This window comes from Bombus vosnesenskii, unplaced genomic scaffold, assembly GCF_011952255.1.
Source record: "Bombus vosnesenskii isolate JDL3184/JDL3185 unplaced genomic scaffold, Bvos_JDL3184-5_v1.1 scf7180000013991, whole genome shotgun sequence".
NCBI classification, from domain to species: Eukaryota; Metazoa; Arthropoda; class Insecta; order Hymenoptera; family Apidae; genus Bombus; species Bombus vosnesenskii.
In genome coordinates, this window is record NW_022883317.1 from 25,515 (window position 1) to 47,308 (window position 21,794).

General features: G+C 43.3%; 1 protein-coding gene across 25 annotated transcripts in view; it reads left to right on the top strand.

Moving 5' to 3' along the window:
- LOC117239422 overlaps positions 1-21,794 on the top strand; it is a 168,207-nt gene that overhangs the window by 21,259 nt on the left and 125,154 nt on the right. The gene's annotated exons all lie outside the window — the stretch shown is intronic.

Consider the following 21,794-nt stretch of genomic DNA (forward strand, 5'->3'; position numbering starts at 1 on the left):
TTTTTATTCTATATTTTCGACTTCTTTTTTCGCGTGGAATCACCCTCTTTTTGCTTGTACCACCAGTTACCAACCACCCTGTATAATATAATAATTATGAGACATAATATTGAGAGTATGCAGTTACTAACCTACTACCTAACCCCAACCTAACCCCAACCACCCTGCATATAGTATGTACGTAGAGTTTTGATAAAAAATTCCAAGTGTTAGAACGTTGAAATTTGTATAGCTTGAAATATTTGAAACGGGAGGTAGTTCGTAATATTCTGCAAAAATGAATTGGTTTTTCGAAACACGTGCTATTGGCAGGCCATCTGAGTGGTTCGTTTGATTTTTGTACATCCAGTTTTCATACTGCGATACCTCCGAACGTAATGCCCGGGCCTGTTATCGTAGCGGTGTTTTACACTGTCATTTACAATTTTTGCTTTCACGAAACATTTCCATTGCGAAAATATAGCACATCGACCGATACGTTTTTCCTTTTATTCTAGTTTCATTCTATATATATCGTAATCGTTTTACATAAACATTTTACGTACAGTTAGTTTTCTAGGTCTATAGCTTTATTTGAATAGCAAATAGTGACGCAAACAAGCAAACCTGAATACGATAAAAAGAAAACCGAACAAACAGCGAATCGAGCGACACCGTGGCTTTCGTGCGAACGAAACAATTCGTTGTTACGTTTCGTCGTCTCTCGTCTCAAATGAAGTCGCCAGCGGCGCACAACCTGGGATACACAAAATGTATCACAGCGCTGTATATCGTTAGAATCGGCGAATAAACTCTTCTATAAGCAATGTATCGACGATCGGTATCGATCGACCGTGCGAAAGAGATGCAAAAACCGAAAATGTTTCCATTACGCACATTTCCGACAAATATCATAGCTATTGGGTTGGCGACTAAACGATTACGGATTTTGTCAATAGATGGTAATGACAAAATTCGCAACCGCTTAGTTGCCAACTCAATACATTACCCGGATTTTTATACGCGCATAATAAACTTGAAAGCGTAGAATTCAACAATTTTCCAGCAAATTTCTACCCTTTTAATTATATTTCAAAAGATATGAAGTCGTATTATGTATATTACGTTTTCTACGTCTATCGATGTGTGCAGAATACTGGGAGCTTGTAGAGTCGTGTCTGCCGGTTGCTAACTATTCCATAACAGCGGCATCTCCGGAGCTGTTGCAGAGATTTAACGGTACAGAGGCGAAACCGCGACAACTTTGCAGCCGTGCGTTCGCAACTACAACCACATGACCACGCGATTCCAGACTAACAACTTTGTCGCGCGAAGAATGGAAATCTTTTAATTGCCTATACACTCGGTCGTATCGCGAATTCATTACGGAGCTTAAATCGAAGCTTGCAATTAACGACGAGTAATTTAACCGACGCGTCGATTCGTTCGGGAAACGAGGTGTACCGCGTTTGTTCGCGCAATTCCAATGTCTCTCGCCGATTATCTATTGTTTGTACGTCCTCGTCTTTCCCTCCTTTTAGTCTCCTTCTTGCTCGCCAATCTTTCGTCGTAATTCCAATAAGAGGAAATGCGGCGCGTGAAAGCGGACTCGCAGCTTCGAAACGTCCCGGTAAAGTAGAATTTATTCATCAGTTGATCGAAGAATCATGGGTTGTCGTTAACAATGGCATCGCGTTCAAAACGAAACGTTGTTTATTAGATCGAGGCTAAATCAGGCAAACAAAGCCATTATTTAATTTAAACGTGATTCTTCCATTAACTTATGCTTAACACTTTACTGACCGCTAGCGGTTCAACGGCATACGCACGTCCGACCGGCATCTCAGGCGCGGATTCTCCCTGGCGCCGGCTCTGTTTCGGTTTAGTCTCTCCGATACCATTCTTTTCGTTCATCGCGAACGCTAACTTTTTCAAATTGGTATAAAAATGTGGAAGCTTAGAAAGCAACGCAACTGACGCAATCGAGCAAGGTACCTTGGTACTAAATAACAGATTACTGCTCAAATAATGAAAAAGATTGTCGACGACAAAAAGCCGATTAATAGGCTATCGGTCGATAAACGTCGATGACAAAAAGCCGATTAATAGGTTATCGGTCGGTAAGCGTCGGCGACAAAAAGCCGATTAATCGGCTATCGGTTGGTAAATTGTTAACAGGAGCAAAGGAAGTTCCATATTTCGAGATTTTGACGCGTGTTTCTCGTCTCATCGTTTCGACAAAGATTCGCTCGGCCGTCGATCGCAAAACGCTTCGGCCACGACGAGCCCACGTGAAAACAAAGCTTCCGGTTGTGATCTATATTTATAGACGCAGCGCTGGGCCTCTGAACTCTACCGCAATTCGCTTACACGTTTGACCGTTTTAGTGGCAGGGGTTTTCAAGAAACCGTGCAGCGCGATTGCGCTACTCTTTTTTTTCGTTTATGCAGGGGATTTACGGTTATTTGAAAAAACGAGTAATTGCGAGAGGAATCTCCGATACGACTCGCGACGAGCTACATTCGGAACCGAACGCGTTGCGAATTGACGATCGTGACGAAGCATCGCGATACAGTTGACCACAGTCCGAGAACAGCGCGACGGCGCTGCGTGGCGCTAAAACGGTTAACAAAAATGTGGCGCCGTGCACGCACCGGTTTAACGTTGGAAACGAGAGCGGAGTGGGCGCGTTTTCTCGTTGACGAGGGAATAGAACTGATCGAGCGACGCCCGATCTGGTCGATCGCATTCGAGATCAGAGTCTGGAAGGAAAAGTAAGGACAACGAAATTTGTTTGTCGAGTTTTCGATTAGTCGATACGCCGTTCAATATGTATGCAAATTAGGCAGCTCGGATGCAAATTCGAATAGTCGATATCCGGATGTTAGAGTGACGCTGACGCCTTTCTGAATCGTGTCGCGAGTGGAAAATATAGCAGAATCTGGTGATAACAGTCACACGTTCGTTCTCGATCCGTGGATATCTGTTTAACATTAGAACTACCGATAGTTAACGCGAAGATATTTCTATCAAAACCAGCGAAAACGACTGGTCTTTAAAAAATACCTAATAATACAATATTTTTATATTTATTGATTTATTACTCTCTTACGGAAGGAGTTCCATGTTATGTAGTACATTTTTGGCATTATTAATCCATATGGGGCCATAATCCCTAAACGAGGGTTGACACGTTTATAAAATTCTAGAACCAGTCATTTTGACTGGTATGGTGTTTCTAGTGTTAGCGTCTAGCGATTTAGCGATCGATCCGGAATTTTTCTGATAACCGATATCGTCATATCGAGTGATACGCAGTAAAAATTTGAAAAACGCGTGGCAAGTTGTAAAAAACGAGGAAACTGGCTAATTGGGGTTCGATAAACAGATTGCAGCACCCTTTTACACTTCGACAAGTACCAGTCATTTTCACTGGTATTGGTACAAGTAGCCTTGATGCAAAATTATTTTCAGTTTGAATACATAAAAAATAAAATGTTATTATTTCTATACTCAGAGGTGGGATCGCAACAGGTTATGGGCCCAGGTGCAATAATTAGTTATTATTTTTATTGAAAATATTATTAACAGTAATAATATCGAGGAGCGCAGAATATAACCAAAAAACAAAAAAAAAGGGGGTACGTGATCGATGATTCAGTGTTGAATATCATAAGGACGCTTTATCGAGTATACAATAATTGTTTACGTGATAATACAGTTATCAAAAAAAAAAAAAAAAAAATGTCGAGGGGAGGAGTTTAAGTATAGAAATAACAAGACAAAATAAAATTCATTATATTATTCTTTTAGTTATCGTCGCGAAGGTCATTACATCATTGCGGGAAAAAATATAACATGAAGTAGGAATTTGAAAATAAAATTGTAGAACCAGTCAATTTCACTGGTGTGGTATTTCTAGTGTTAAAGCACTCGTTAAGTACTTGGAAGATGACTAGTTAGATAACACAGAGACAAGAAATGTTCCGCGTTCGCTCCTCCTCCTATCCATAGATCAGCTGAATTGGCTATGGGAAGACGAACATGTTCTTGACTATGGCTCAGTAGTAAATTGAACGAATGAAATAATCCGCGTATATTTCATAATAATATTATTCACAATAATTTGGACAATCAATTTTAACGCGGTATTCGCGTAGCGCAGGCTGCCTGTTTATGACACAGTGTCGTATTAAATTGTAACATAATAGTAACTAGCTACAGAAGACATAAAAATTAATCTCGATCACGTTACGTGTCAGTAAATACATGGGACACGCTTTCGCCATTCTCATACTAATTCTAATACGTAAACTGCGTCGTCATATGTCTTCTAAACCTACGCAGTTTACCTACTTTTCCCACCTTCCACCACCTAATTCCACCTCCCTTTTTCCCCCAAAACACACGTTGCCAGCCGTCTGCGATCTGCTCGTCTGCGAGAATCTTCGACAACACCCTAATCGAAGCGAAATGAAACAGCCAGCGTAGCAAAGTGCAAACCGAATGCAAACTCTAGCGAACTCTGTTCGCCTCTGCATCGTCGAAAAGAACGAGAAGAAGGTTAGTCGATTGCATCGGTCGCTGAATCCTGCGATGCGTCGGGAAACCAACAATCGTCCTATCGTCTGGTCCTCGTGAGGTGACGAAGGAAGAGAGCGGCAGGAAGAGAAGGTCGTCAGAGGTCGCGGTATCGGTCGAATGTTTTCCATCCGGTGAGTAGAGCAGCTGCGTTCGGGAGGATGCGGTGTCGAGGTGGGCGTTCGGGATCGATCCCCGACTCCATTCCCGTGACGTCACTGTGCGGCAAGATAGGATGGGGAGAGATGGCAGGAGAGACAAAGCGGGAGGTTTAGGGCGGAGCGGGGCAAACGTGGACACGCGAGCGGTGCCGAGGGGTGTGTAGGTGGTGGGTGCAGTGCCGGGACTCGGGCAGATCCCGGCGACGACGTTGGCCGCGTTTTCGACGGTGGTGCCGCTGCTGCCGGCGTTGACGCACCTTGTGGAACGGCGCGTAGCCCGTCACGATTGTGGTGGTGGTCCTCGTGGTGGTGGTGGTGGTGGTGGTGGTGGGTGTGCGACGTCGCCGGTATCGATGCCGGTGGCTGTGTCTTATTCGCCGGTTTCCGAGCTGCAAATCTCATAGACAGAGGTACGATCGATCGCGACCTTCGAAGACGCGTGTAAAGCGAAGGAGGAGCGCGCAGCGATGCTGGCCGCGATCGTTGGAGGAATCAGCAACCTCGAGGGTGGCGGTGGCGTGCCGGTGACACGACGGTTTAGTCGCTGCTAGTTGACGCGAGGTTCTCCCTTCTGTCGACCGGTGCTATCGTTCTTTCTCTCAATTGCCTCGAAATTCGTTTCGCGACCATCGTTCCTCCGACAATTCCACGATCCTTAGGTTTAGTGACTTCTTCTTCGACATCGTCGAGTTAGTCGTTTCTCGGTAGATGGTCACTGGCGAGTGTGCAACACCGAGCGAATCTCTCGCTTTGGCTGTCTCACGTCCGCGATACGCAGTCACATCGCGTTACTCGATGATAGGAAGCTGCTCGTAGTAGCAGTCGGTGAACGCGTGTGCATATGCTTGTATACATATACATGTATATATAGCTGTTGGTTCTTCCTCGGTCACGACCTTCACCGTGTAATCAAGTTGGTGTCTGAGGTTGCTGGTTGCGCTACATGTGTCAAGGCAATTGTACCACGCGTATCCTGCCAGTTAACTGCCTGGTGTATAGGCGTTGGTAGTTGCGTACGTGTGCAGGGAAGAATCGTAACAACGCGTGGTGACGGTGCATCGACTGTGCTGGTTTCTTCGTTCGCAAGAAACGGTCGATAGCACTGGAAGTGCAGCTCCATATTGCTTAAAATACGAGGTGGACCTATCGATTTGGAAGACCGACGGGATCATGAGCAGGATACACTTGATCATTTTCCTCGTCTTTTTCCTGCTCATCGTCTTCTTCTCGCTGCTTCTCTTCTCCTTCTTCTTTCAAGTAATTCTATAATCTCCGAATGGCTATTTTTCGCTTCAGAATTCGCCACGTCCTCGCTTATCAAGATAATCCGTGAAAAGTGGAATATTCATTGGTTTTGCGATAACGCGCGTGTGATTCGAGTGTTGGCTCACACAGCCTCCATCCAGTGTCGTTTCGCGCTCGAGATAAACGTACCTCGGCTGAGAATTCTCCCTGCGATGTAACACGGACGTAGGCAATTTGCATTCGATCTGTCGCGATTAATTTCATTCATCGAATATCTCGAACGGGACTGGCAGCGTTGGCAGGGCCGGCCGGTTCCTTTGACCCAGTGATCCGGTTCGGTACGTAGCGTGCTCCGAGTACGCCACCCACCCACGGCGAGCGAAATGGAATTCGCGTGCGAAAAATGGCGACGTGAGAGGCGGCCGAATCTTCATCGGCACTGCCAGTTCTCGTAATTCTCCAACGATCTAACCTTCCACGCGAAAGCTCGTTCGCGATTCTTTTTCCCAACCGTTCGCTAAATTCGGGAATGAAGATCGAGCGATAAGAGAAACGCACGCAACCTTTTCGACCGGCGAACGCCTAGAGGCGATCGGTTCGAAGTAAACGAACGACGATAATACGCGTTGGCGTTTGTGATGCACGGGACAAGGAAACGAGAAGATGGCGTGGAAACGCGGAAATCGGCGCAGGATCGCGCCAGTCGATCGACGATAGCGCGATCCAACTGCAGCCGAGTATCGTGAACGCGCGCGCATGCGCGCGCGCGGTATTTTCGAATGACGCGCAACGATCTATCTTCGGGACGCTGAAGCGTTTGCGAAACATGTTGATGCGCTGGAAGAGCAAGGACAAGAGCTCCGGCAAGAGCTCCTCAGCCGGCACCAGTCTTGGAAAAAAGAAGCGTAAATTCGGCAGAGAAGGTAAGAAGCAACTCTTCTTCTCGTCGTCGCTCTTTTACATTACGTTTCTCTCTCTCTCTCTCTCTGGCTTTTAGTTTTTCATGTTCGTGGAACGCCCGGTTTCTTTTCTATTCTTCCTCTCTTTGTCTCTGTATTCTCGAACAATTTCCCTGGTGATTATGTTATTTGTCCACGGAACGCTGGAATTGGCCGCGACAAAGCTCTGCCGCGAGAACAGCATCGATTTTCGATAACCGATTCGGAGGACCTGATGCAACAAGGTCGGAGCATTCTCTCGGTTTACAGTGACGAGATAACGGACGCAAAATGCCTCGTCCCTTGGATGACGATTCTCGTCATTACGCGAAAGCTCGCGAGTATCCGCACACTTCGATCGATCCCAGTAGAAACAGAGTATGTGAACGCTATCGAAGTGTAAGTGAGAACGAATGGCAAACTAACAATTGGAAACGGTGGTTGTTAGGTTTTTCTATCGGGTCCAGTTTTATCTACTATTTGCTATGGGCGAAATCGACGATAAATTAAATTCCTTTTTTTCTGCTTTATACGAAAGTAATTGTTTTGGAAATTATTGCGTTGGCAATTAAGTGATTGCGGATTTTGTCGTTAGGTGGTAATTTTGCAAAAGGTTCAGTAAAATATCTTGGTCGCATGATGGAAGAAAACGGTGTGCGACTAGGAAGAGATAACCTGAGAGCAATACGCGAATTTGAACGCCCAAAGGACAAAAAAATGTAAGACAATTACTGGGGAAAATGAATTTTTATTCTAAATTTATAGAAGATGCTTGCGAACTTCTGGAACCACTTCGTAACTTATTAAGGAAAAATGTGGAATTATGAGAAAGAAGAAGCAAACTTCGGCTTAAAGCAATTTGATGGAACGCAAAAAGCCAGAGATTGGATATCAGAGTATGAAACGGAGTGGGAAAAATTAAAAATCCAAAATGAGCAGAAGAAAATCAAGCGCTTGAAGATGTATTTGAAGTTATAGGCGTATCGTGCTGCAGACCAACCCTTGTTGCTAAAAACTTTTAGAAATGAAGTTTTTCAATTTTCCCAGCTGTACCATTAGACGATAATGAGAAAATCCGCAATCACTTAGTTGTCAACCCAATAACTCACAAAGTTCGTTCAATTTCCACTGAATAAATATCGACTTTCCTTTAAAAGAAAACGCGCGAATTTTTGCAATTTGTACATTCGTTTCGACGTCTTATGATCGCTCGAAACGAGAAAGTTGTCTTCGCCGGGTTCATCTATGTTTTTCATGATCGTGTTTCTACGATACTTTACGTCTAATAGAACGACACCTCGTTAGAATATTAGTTGTCTCGAGCTGCATTTCGACTATTCCCCTTTCTCATAAACGCGTAGATATCCGTGCAATATACTTATTAAGCGTGCAAACTATACTTTTTAAGTTTAGCGTGTTACAGTCCATATTATATTGGCAACTAAGTGATTGCGGATTTTGTCATTACATGGTATTGACAAAATCAGCAAAACCTAACCCAATAGTATGCTTCGAAGCAATTTCATATTACCAAGCCACGATTTCCTTTTTTATATTTGTTTTACGATTACGCGTATGCATATTATCCTATTCTCGTAAATATAGAAGCAGTCGTGTCGTTTGTTTTCTGCAGTTGTTGAAACTTCATCGCTGTGTACAACGTTTAAGTGTATTATACTTTCACGGGTTGCCCTATTTTCAATCATGCCGTATCACTATACTCGATTTTCATCGCTGAGTTGATACCAAAGTCAAAGACCCAACAGAAATGGAATTATTCGATTTTTCCTTTGCATTCTTGTTCTGTCGTTACGTACACGTCCTTCTCGATCATTCGAGAGCAAAAAGATACATTTGAACGACAGGTGGATTAAAATGAAATGTTTCTGTGAACTGGAACACGCCAGTGTTTACCGTAGTCGAATATCGCGGCGTAAAGGTTAATCCTGTGACGGTGAAGGCTGCGTCATCTCGTGACGTATGCACACGTTTCACGTGTATTGTTTTCTAAGCTACGTTTATTGTTGTCGTATCAAAGTGCACGAACGACGTTCATTTTTCGAATTTCCAAGCGAAATTTATTATCACGTAACATCGATGAATTTTTGAAAATTAACGCATTTCAATTCGATTAGAGATATTTCTACATTTTCGAAGAGCGGGCAAATCTACAGAATGCGCGTAATATGTAGAAATATACCAACAGCAAGAATAACAGTGACTTAACAAAAGTGTTTCAATGTTAAGAAAGGAAATAATTTGATAGATTGCCATTAACATTTCTTAAGCAGAGCGAAATTTAAACAAAGATATGGAAAAAATGCGAGATTACTTAAAATTACTAGTCGGAAACCACCAAATATACCGATGGAGGGTTCAAAAGTACGGCCACGTCCTCTTTGGTTCTACGCTTTGTTCCAACGTGAGCATATTCAAATTGTTAACACTTTACCGACCGCTAGCGGTTCACGCACGTCCGACCGGCAGCTCAGGCGCAGATTCTGCCTGGCGCTGGCTCTGTTTCGGTTTAAACTCTCCAATGCCATTCTTTTCGTTCATCGCGAACGGTAAGTTTTTCAAATTGGTATAAAACTGTAGGAGCTTACAAAACAACGCAACTGACGCAACTGAGCAAGGTATCTTGGTACTAAATAACAAATTACTGCTCAAATAATGAGAAAGATTGTCGGCGACAAAATACCGATTAATATGCTATCGATCGGTAAGCGTCGGCGACAAAAAACCGATTAACCGACTATCGGTCGGTAAATGTTGCAAAAGATGAGAAAAATTTAATTCTGCTCCTGAAAACCAAAAACATAAAGATAGCTTTGATGTGCAATTGATTAACAGCGTGGCGAGCTTTAAAATTGGTTTTGTTTAAAAGACGAGAAATATGTCTTTCCGTTTCCGGCGCGTTCTTCTCGAACGAGAGATAGTCGATGACGAGTTAGACGCGACGTTGATCGTTCGAACGAACCTGCAGGTGTCGTCTGATGCTATTTACAAACGCCTGCTGAAATTTCACAACCGGATAAAGCACGCGACGAAGCGTGCTATTTGAAAGATGTGCGATAAATTTTCTCTGCTATACTATACAGAGTGTCTAATTTTAATCGACCCAAGGCAATATTTTCTAAACTATATATCGACCGATGATCTCTGTTTCTTCGAACGGGACTATGTGGCTTTGTTATATTGGATTGGCAACTAAGTGATTGCGGACTTTGTCGTTACGTGGTATTGACAAAACCCGCAATCACTTAGTTGCCAACCCGATATACCGTTCGATGTAGTTTTTATAATAATTCTCAACGAAAAAAGAATCGCGCTGCTTGTATCTGAAAATGCTTAAAACGTTTAAAAGGATGTTGCAATGTTAATTTCATGGAAAATGTACGGTTCCATTTGGAAGAAAAAGGTCGCTTTGGAACCTCGGAAGGAGCACGACGCGCCTCTCAAGAAACCAAGCGAGTTTTATGTTCGAATAATGTTTAGCTCGGAGACGTTTGCGTGGATCGATTAAAATGAGACACTCTGTATATATAGATATACGTGGGTTCTTTCACTCTTGGCTGCACAGTCTGTAGCATTTTTCTTTTACGCGTTCAAGCGCCTGTTCGCGTTATATTTCCGCAGAGACCATTTCGAAGTAAATAATAGGAAGAAAATAGGTCGTATGTCTGTTCGTCGACCAAAGTTCAGCCAACTGACGCGATCTTTCATCCAACGCAAAACAACGTTAGTTAGCCCTTACCTTGATCTTTCGTATCCGTTAGTTCGGACATGACGATATATCTCATGTTTTGTGATATATTACGTAAACAAATTATTTATCGAAAAGTTGATGATAATCTTAATTTGGAACGTTGATTTCTAAGATGCAAACTTGTATTAGGTCGTCCGAAAAGTTTCTTTCGTTTTATAAGAAAATAATGGATGCACTACATTTTCCGTTTTACATTATTTTATATTATTATTATTTTATATTATTTTATATTATTATATATTATTTTATATTATTATTATTTTATATCATTATTCTTTTATATTATTATTATTTTATATCATTATTATTTTATATTATTATTATTTTATGTCATTATTATTTTATATTATTATTATTTTGTGTTATTTTATATTATTATTATTTTATACTATTTTATATTATTATTATTTTATATTTATCGAATTACGTATGATCCATCTTGTTCTATCGAAACAAAGATCACCACGTTCGACACATTAAGTTTCATATAAAGATGCATCGTTGTAAAAGAGGTGTCTGTAAAAGAAAGACACTTTTCGGACAACCTAATACGTTGTCGATCCGATGCAAGTTCCAGTCGAGGAAAAGATCGAACATTTTAAGATCTTCGGCGTACAATTTGAACGTCAGACGTTGCTGCATCTTCTGGCATCTTGAGCCATTTATCTTTAAATATTAATAGAAACTTAATGTTAGTACACATCTATCAATCAGATTGTCAACATCGTCTTTGCCAAAGACGAAGCGTCGATCGCAGAAACTTTGTTCCACATCTTCCGAGGAATCATCTCATCTTTCGTCGAGGAATCGTACGTCGGTTGGTTGCCACTTAGGTAGCAGGTACGCGTTAGCCCTATAGGAGGAAATGCTAAGGGAAATGTTGGGTGGGACGACGATAAGGGACGCGTTATTGAAAGGCCGATTACCGACCAAACGACAAAGTATCTGAGTCTCTCAGCTGTGGCGAACGTGCATCTCAGGCAGGCAGGTTGACAGGCAGAGAGCGGCTACACCCTGTGGCTGTTCCTCCACGCTTGCGCGCAGGTTGCACACCCCCGATCCTCCTTCTTTGCACCTCAATTCCCCGCAACCCGTTCTCCTTTCCTCCAATTTCCTCTCCCTCTTCGTTGCTTCTCTCTCTCTCTCTCTCTCTCGCCTGCTTTCTTTCTCTTTTCCGCTCTTCTCTTCCTCGACAGTATTCTATCGAGTCCTCCTCTCGGTCGTGTCCCGGGTGTGTACACACCCCGCGCGTGCTTCCGCTGTCGGCAGTGGTTACGATACCACCACTGCTACTATCAGTAGCACCTCCGCTAGTAGCAGCAGCAGCAGCAGCAGCGTCGGCGGCGGCAGCCTCCAATCTGTCTGTCCCTCCCTGTGGCAGCGCTGCTCCTGCCGAGAACAGTTACGTCGCATCTTTGCCTCGCGTAAGATCGTTATCGTGCATTGTTCGGCTTCCATCGCTCATCGATCGTCGGTCAAATCGATCGTCAGACCAACGTTGACCGTGGTCAGGCGTCAGTGCCAAGGGGAAACAAATCGAAGAAAACTCGGACGATGCTGGCCAAGCGAGTCAGACATTTGGATATTCGAGGAGTACGTTGCCGCGAGGCGTGTTTCCGCCACGATCTCGCAGAGCCTGTCCCTTGAGATCGAAGAGGAACAAGTGTGACGCGGATCCACCGCTCGATTGGTGCGCTCGAACTGCAGCCCTCGCCGAATCATTCGGCGAATGCTTGATCGTCGGCCGCGAAATCTCACGTTCTCAAGTCGGCATGCGTATTTTCGTCTGGAGGCATTGCGTATCGTTGGACGGTAAGGAAGCGACGATCTAATTCATACGACTAGTTTTGACCCAATAATGGCGATCGACACGGTCTCGGTCGATAACGCGTTCCACGTAGCCGTAGTTGATCGGTAAAAGTATGCCACCTCTGGAGCAATCGCGTTTGAAAAAAAGAGTTCGATCGAGCCATTATTGCGCAAAACTGTTTCATCTCTGCGCCTTTCTCTGTCCACCTGCGCCCTCGGTTCACCAACCAGGCGTTTCCCGCTTCGTTTCGTTAATTTTCCTGACTCGCAGGGAACGCGACAATGCTCGGTTTGTATTAAAATCGTCGCTTGGAAATTTGCTGCGACAGTTTAAGCCGCGTAAACGTTGGAACGCGCGAGGGGAGCGCTTTAAACGAGCGCATTCGAGCGTTTGTTTACGTTCGCCGAATTACCCCATCGCGAACAAGCGAATTCCCTTTTCCATTCCAACTTTCCATTCTCGCTCGATCGCTTATTCGCTTGTTCCGAGAAAATGGAGGTAGAACGCCGAGAGAGTAGGTCTCCTGAACCTCATTTCGCGAGATAATCGTCGGAAAGATGGTCGGTTCGCTTCGCGGCAAACCGCCTACCAACCAGATGATTTGGTTTTTTAATCGCCTCCGCCTACGCATCGGGTGAATCGTTACTTTCGCCACGACCCTTTTCTTTCGTCGTTACTTTATTTTACGTGGGATAGAACGTGCACGCGCCACCCATTCCCTCGTCGAAAATATACAGCGATGGTAGTTACTTTACGACAACGAGCGGAACGAAGGGATGCACTTTGCGTTTACTAGGTAAACGGCCATTCGTAGTATACGTTGCGCCTGCATCCTGCTGACCCACTTAACGCGCGCGAACTTGGACCGTGACGTGGCAGGAGCCAACGATCGAAACGCAACCCTCTTCGACCAACGGGAACCTGCCTTGCATCGTATTTTGGTGCAATTTTTATTTTTGAAAGAAGTAGGAAAAATTTTTTTCCCTAAAAGAGAAATTGTTTGTCCAACAGCATACGCACGTCCGACCGGCAGCTCAGGCGCAGGTTCTGTTTCGGTTTAGACTCTCCAATACCATTCTTTTCATTCATCGCAAACGGTATGTTTTTCAAATTGGTATAAAACCGTGGGAGCTTACAAAGAAACGTAACTGACGCAAATGAGCAAGATACCTTAGTACTAAATAACAAATTACTGCTCAAATAATGAGAAAGATCGTCGGCGACAGAACGCTGATTAATAGGCTATCGGTCGATAAGCGTCGACGACATAGAACCGATTAATCAGCCATCGGTCGGTAAAGTGTTAAGAAGAGTGGAATAAAAATAAGGAATTACCGATTCTTCGATCTATGACTGGTTGAAAATTCAACACGAATTAAGGCTGTACAGGTGTTGGCCGTTACGCGTGTTCCAGTTCCACGTAGTCTATAACGAGACGAAGAGAAAGAAAGGATTTTATCTCTTCCGCTCTTGTTTTTCAGTTTAAGGCTATTCTCTTTCTTTTTCTATTCCGTCTACGCTATTCCTAGAATTAATTCGCTATGTAGATAGCGAGTCCTTGGTATAATCTACTTTACTGCGTGTGCTTCCAATCATTTGCGACTCGATGTCATGCTCTTTCCATGGGCAAGAAAGTTTCTCACAGTCGAGGATGGTTTGTACTGTGTTGGCAACTAAGCGATTGCGGATTTTGTCAATAGGTGGTATTGTAGGAAATTTTCTCAAAATGGCAAAGCTTGTCTATCGATCGAAACTTATTTAGTTACTATAACGATCGTACAAAATAAAATTTCGAATTTTATTCCACAATGGTAGAAAGTTTGCAAGTAAAAACGAGTACGAAATATGATCGACAGACGGATTACGGTTTATGGTAGATCCCTGACGTAATAACATAGAACAATTATTTAGCAACGCGAAGAAACAATATGAGATAATTGGTGATCGGAAAAAAATAATCGAATCGAACGAAACTGCGCTACAGCGCCATATGGGTCACCGGTGACCTCAGTGAGATAAATTCATCAATGATGACTGTATACCGTAAAATATCTCTTGTAGGTAATATTTCAACGTTATATGCATCGCATAATAAAAAGTTGATCGTGGCGCCACGGTCAAATCTCGTGAAACTGGCGTGGCATTCAACGTGTTAAACCACAGAAGAATACGATTGGGTGAGAAACAACCGAGAGCCAGGGTTATAGCGTTAAATACACGCGAAACCTGACACTCACAGTCCATTCCAATTTCTCCAACGACGAACGTATCACTCTCTTCTTTGTTCTTTCACAGCAATTACCATCGCAGGCGTACAAAACGACGAATCAAAGTAGATACGCGACTCCGCCGTGGCCCAGTTTCTCTGCACGCTTTTCGATCAGAATCTCGGGATTGCGGAGGTCGCGAGAGGTTATGTTTTACGATCGTCTGGAATCGGCCGAATGCTGCCGATTTACGTGACCTAATTACCAGGACGAATCCTTTGTCGTTTCCGGCGTGTATGGCGCGTTCGAGGTTCCTCTCGATGCGCTATCGATTAATCGTTTCGACCACCGCCTCCGCGGGACCGCGTTAAAACGACAAATTTCCACGGACGTCGTTTCTTCGACTTTCCTCCTGTTTCTTCGCGTTTTCCACGTTCGAGCAACAGTTTCGCTTAGTCTAAACGAAATACAAAGCTGTCGACGTTGTTTTCGATGGAAATAACGAGACGTCTTAAAATTAACTCGACCTGTGCCGAACGAATCGGTGACCCAATTGCGGCGGCACAAGCGAATTTCGATCTCGCCGCGTAAATTGCGTTTGCCCTGCCCCACGCACGGGCTTCTGCAACCTGCCTGCGAGCGCCTTCCAGTCCAATTATTGATTTTATATCGATTAGCGCGAAAAACACTTTTCGTTGCTCTGCAGTTCACCTCGGCTCTTCGATGCTTCGATGAAATTTAGAAAAGGATTTTTCAACTACAGATTTGCAAGATAATCCGCGATATCGTGAAATATCATTCTCAAAATGTTTCGTTTCGATGGTTTCGCAGCTGCGATTTATAACGCTACGTCGAACGCCTTGCTCGAGTTTTTTTTATTCTACTGCGTAGACGCGGGCAGATCAATCGCCGTAGTTGTGTTTCTATTTTCCAAATGTTCTTTCGATCAACGTATTTCAAGAACGAGTCCGATCCGCGCTGTCGTATTCGACATTTTGCTCGCGTTTCTCTCACTTTGCGTGACAAAGAGTTTAATCGAGAGGACCAAGAGGAACATTGTAATCGTAACGTTCTATTCCCAGCGACGGAGTTGGCGAGAAGAAGCAGAAACTAGAAAAGTAAACGAGCAGGTCGTAGCCCAAAGGAATAAGCGCGTTCGGGGAGGGGCGAGGGGATCGATGCCGCGAAAACGCTTAGATTCGGCTTAGGTTTTTCTTTCCTCCTGTGTTTCCTTCTTTCACCTCGTTTCCTGGCTGTATCCGGGCGTCGAGCTACGTGTTTAGAAGTCTGCAACTTTCGTTTGCTCGGATGCCGAGTGTGTAAGAGAGGATTTCCCTCTCTTAGCCAAGCTTTCTTCTTCCGCTGTCGGCGATAAAGGAGCGGCGGCTGGTTCAAACCCACGTACCTCTGTGGCGTACCATTTATGATCGTCCCTTGCCAAACGGAAGAGAAACAACGTTGAATTTTAATCGAGCGATCGTATCCTTTGCAAACGAATTACGTTCCTTTTTCTTTCTTTTTATACAGTTAACACTTTGATTGCCACGCCGAAATCACGTGTTTCGCATACGACACCACGGGAGTATTTTTATTATTCAAAGCATATAATGGCAAAATAATAATAAATTGATGATGTAAAACAACATTCCTCCCCAACGGACCGTTCATCTTCTTGGTGCTCACGGGTGACTACCGTCGCGCCTTGGTAACAATTGATAGCGACATATTATAACAAAGCTTCGTTTATTTCAACAAACCATTCGCATTCGTTATTTCGTCGTAGGCAAAACGTGCAGAATATATTGTTATTCCTCTGAACTTCTCGATGCATTCGGTTTGAATTCTCAAATGACACTGACTGCCCTCCGATTTTTTCCTTTGTTTTCTCTGGGAGACAACCCCCACCACGCTCGGGTCTCGCAACCGTTCGCGCCTATGATCACGTATGCCATCTTCTTTGTGTAGGTAAAATAACGGACCGAAGGCGAATCGATGTTTTTCGGAACTAGCTGCTTCACACAACTATGCGCTTATCGCTACATTGTGTATATTTCGCCGGCCATGTAAGACGATCTGTCTGCGACACTGTAGTACCAAGAGAGACGGTCAGGAGCACGGCCTATAGTAGGCCTCGGGGCGTAACTGTTATTGTTAAATACATAAATTTCAAACGCGATGATATTTTATAAGCAAGTAACAGAAACAAAAACCAATCAGATTTTAGAATGGTGCTCGCAATGCACCTCACACAGTGCCATTCACCAGAGCCGTCAAATATACTTATTCGACAAAGATTGCGACACGAAATGCAGATGAAAGAAGGGCAAACGTACCTGGCACGAAAATTTTGCAGAGAGTGGTCTAAAAAAAATGTTAAACAGTTAGGGTTAAAAATTGCTATGAATCGGACGAAAAAGGTGATCACCTATTGTCCAGATTTATGTTTAAAGTGTTTTAACACATTGCACCGTTAGATGCAAGATTTCTTCTCATTTTTTTTATTGATGTTCTAGTAAAAATGTTTAATCGTTCAATGGGCCACTTTTAATTTCAAAGTATCTTCTATTTATCGGTTATATTCAAAATTCCCTAACTGTCAATTTTCATACAATTTTTACAATTGTAAGAAGTTGAAGCGCTCCGGTCACCGATGACCACCCTGGCGTCACAGGAGAAACCGTGACCAACGTGGCAGTCAAAGTGTTAAAACGGATTTTTTACACAGTTAAGACACACAGAAATACAGTCACAATTTGCATACACGTTAAAATAAATTGAAACGAGTCTCGCGTTTGTTTCGTAAGGCGATCAGGAGGTGTAAGGCAACAAGAAGAATCGCGCAGTGGTTAAATCCGTTTGCGGACCATACGTCGCGTTAAAGAAGACAATCTCATAGAATACTGTCGCCCATAAGTAGGGGAACATTTTTGTCGATTTTTGTCAGCAACTTTGTTATTTAAACCATACGAATTACTGGCGCACTGGAAGATTTTTTTCTATTTTGTCTATATGCAGACGCGTTGAATACAAAGCACATGTTGAGCAAAAAAGAAAAAAAAGGAAGAAAGAAAGGAAAAGATTGCGCTCGTCAACTTTCAAAAGAAGGAAGTTTCGTCGCGTCGCGAAGCATCTCGTCCACGAGAATCAAAGTTCAGATTATTTGACATTTTTTATGGTTGATTCTAGGAAAATGTACAAAGACACAGAGTTACTTTTCCCTACTCGTTACTCGACATCTTTGTTTCTTTTTCATGGAAACGCTAGTATCTACCCTGCGGTACCATAAAGCTTAGTTATTCGAGCGAAATAGGTCGACCTCCCTGTGAACTTGCGACCCGCTGTTAACTTTGTTCGAAAGTAAATCATTCTCGCTCGCGCTTTTCCGGTCAACCTCTTTCGATTTTTCGGAAAACCTTTCGCGACAGTCGTCGCCGGTCATACACTTTACGTCGTAAGACTCTAATCGCATACTGCCGCTCAAAAATACGTGGACATCTGCACTTATTCTTAACAGACTATAAATTAGACAGTTAGACAGATAGAAAGAGGCAGGACGATTTTTCCAACGTCTATACGATAGTGTATATCGTAGTTGTTGGATCGATACAAATACAAATTTTCGACGTGTTAATACTAGAAACAGTTTATAGAAATTTTATGGACATGTGACGGCACTCGACAACAAATACCGCCACTCGACACTAACTTCCACCGGACGACGGTAGCGCAGTAGTTAGCGCCTTAGGTTACGAACGTTCGAGACACGAGTTCGAATCCCGGCGCCCGTAGTCCGATTTTTCTTCCATGGAACATAAATGAGAAGAAAGCAGCAGTAGTTTATAGCGACGTCTACATCAGCAGCAGCAGCAGCACTATCGCGACGACTACTACTATTACACCTCAGACAGTTTATATTGTGTTGGCATTAGGTAGTAATGACAAAACTCGCAATCACTTAGTTGCCAAGAGAAATAGAAATGGCGAGGCGCGTGATAGGAAGCGCGATCCGTCCGGTCTACGTTACGAACAGAGAAGAATTCTATCGCGCGATTTAAACGTTATTGTTAGGGAGAAATTGTTCACGTGTATTCGAGCTACGACAAATGCTTCGTATTCTGATTCGATAAGCAACAGGATATTTAAATCTGCTTTTCTTATGCAAAGCAAACAATACAGGAATAGCTCAGTGTTCAATAGCGAAGAGTACAGAAGCGAGGGACAAAAGCGAAGAGAAGCGTGTTTATTGTGAGATAAAAAATACAAGCAATGGATAGGTAATAAATGACAGAATGAATAAAGCAAAATGAAGTGTAATAGGGAGCTTATTTATACAGGATGGTGCTTTCTAACTGGTCGTATACGAAGGAACAAATTTTCCATGTGACGCGTTGTATCTGTATCCGATAAAGTGGAGTTTGAAAGTTTTATCAAATATACTTTAGAGGCTGGGCGCAGGCTGGCTATGAATAAACAATCGGCAGGAGGTTCTTATTACGCGAGAATAAAATTGTAAAATAATATTCTCCATGGTTTTCACGCAAATAGACTTCGAATATGTTTAGTTAAGAACCGAACATGGCACACGCGCACGACGCGTTCGAAAATTTATCTTCCCCGGAAGGGAGAAGCAGCTTACGAAACCAATCTCCTTCTACGTTTTTCACTTATTTTTACACGTAGTTTAACCTTCTGTCGATTATTCGTTGCTGTCCAATCGACGATCGATCAAGTTCCAGCGTATTTGTCAAATTTTCAAAGCCGATTTGCTCGGAAACGACAACATTCCTACTCTATATTCTCTCTCGTAGAATCACGCCGACCAATGACGAGCAGAGAAATAACCAAAGAGTCGAGACGTTTTTACGTTACCCTAGTTACTCGCAAGTTTGAATTTCACGTTTTCCTTTTCACAGTTTGCATATTGTTGGGTTGGCAACTAAGTGACTGCGGGTTTTGTCATTACGTGGTATTGGCAAAATCCGCAGTCACTTAGTTGCCAACCTAGAAAGTGCAATTTCTGCACCGTCCACCTGAAACTAACAAACAGATAGATGTGCCGTGTCCAATTGCTAAGGCGACTGTAGGTGTACGAGCGATATGAGCGGTGGGTGCGTGCACGCATTCTTCAGTGGGTTATCGTGTGTCGGTGAAAGGTGGAAGAGAAGAGTTGGGTCGACGACTGTGGTGGGGTGAGGGGGTCAGACCGAGGTCGGGGTCGGAGCTGTGGGGCAGGAGAGATGAGGAAGGACCGCACCCACCCCGGTTTATCGACCGGGTTACACCCTTAGCCAGCGCTCTCACAAATTCTCCACCTTATTACTTACGTTTTCCTCTTTTCTCTTCTCTTCTCTATATTCTTATTTTCTCGCCAGCTTGGCGGGCGCATTTTCCGAGAGGAAAAGCTCGACGAATTATTACGTTCGCGAAGAAGAACTGGGTTACGAGAATCGATCGCGTTTCTCGCGGTCACTGAAGAGAATCCGGCGAAAATATTTCCGGTGGAATGGAAACGTTCGGATGAAAATTACGATCAACGTTCACGGCTAATCTGTTGAGGATTTTTCAAGGTTGTTTTGCGCACCGCGCGTATCGTTTCTTCCTTTTCAACGTTACGATCGACGCGCTAGAAACCAGTTTACGAACGGACGACTATCTTTGTCCGCCTCGTGTTTTCGACTGTCTCGCGGATTACGGAGATAAGCTTGCGTAATAAAAAAGATTTCGCGATAATCCGTTGGGAAATCTGTCGCAAAGACGTTTCACGATTCTCTGCTACAGTCGCCTGAAATTTTGAACTCGCTAGCTATCGAGTCGTAGTTTGGGTGGAAGCCAACGTCTCCGCTCGCGAGGACGTTGCTTTCCAGTCCTTTGACCTCGTTTCCCCAACAGATTCCTCGCAGGATATCATCGCGTAGGTAAACGAAGGGATGAGACAGCGATAAAAGTTAAGAATCTCGTGAATCGTTCGTCAACCGTTTAGTTTCTTTCGCGACCGTTTCGCGTAGCTGAAAGAGCGTCGATCTTCCATGACGCGTCTCTTTATTTTGCTTCTAAGTAGATTGGCCATTAAACATCGGCACACCCGCTGATACAGTGTAGAACCTAATGAACAAAATAAATCCACAAAATAATCTATCGATCGTATCGACTGTTCGTCTGTCTTATGAAATACCAAACAACGTAGAATTTGTTCTGATAAAACTGACTCGTTAGAGAAAGCGTAGCGTAGCCGACGTGATTATGGCGTAAGTTCGTAGCGAGGAGCCGAGAGGAGAAAAACGTGGAACGAGCAGGCAATATGTGAAATAGGAGCGCAGGAAACAAATCCTTGGGGCCGCTTCCGCTCCGTTTCGTATTTCGCGGCGCGGTGGGTCGAAACAATGGGGCGTGAGGATACGTAAATCGACGCGGGAATCGAATAAAAAGACGAGCAACCGATCACCGCCCCTACGAACGACGTAAACCAACTTCCGTTCGAAAGTAGACGACGAAGATGATTCAATTGCGCGGTTAGCGTCGATCGAACAGTTTGCAGCGATAAGCAGCTGCGATGGTGCAATTACGTTTGATATTATTACGTAGCTAAATTCTGTTTGAAACAGTAGGAAACTTTTGATAAATTTTATATAAATTTCTATGTAAATTCTCTATAGAATTCAAACTTCCCGCCAACCGACATATTTTACTTTTACTTTGTTTTACCGGCAGCCATTTTACTGAACGGAGTAAATCACTAGAGATGATCGGTAATTTAACGCTTGGAAAATCGATTTTCCAAGTAAAATTTGTAATAGATTTGCTATTAATTGTTATTGGATAAAATTTAATTTATTCTCAAAATAAACTCGATTTTCCATAATCGATCTTCTTATTTACTCCAAGGATTTACGTTATTTCATGTAGCATACAATGTTAGTGCGTTTAAGGCCATTTGAAAAATTGTTGGAAACTTATGTCTCTATTGCAAGCAAATTTTACACGTACCTCGATTAATGCTATATAATAGTATAATAAATAATATAATATTAATAATAATAGATAAAACTCGGCCAAATCCACTTGGTCCCTTAACAGACAGACGATCGACATCTTTCATTCCACTGG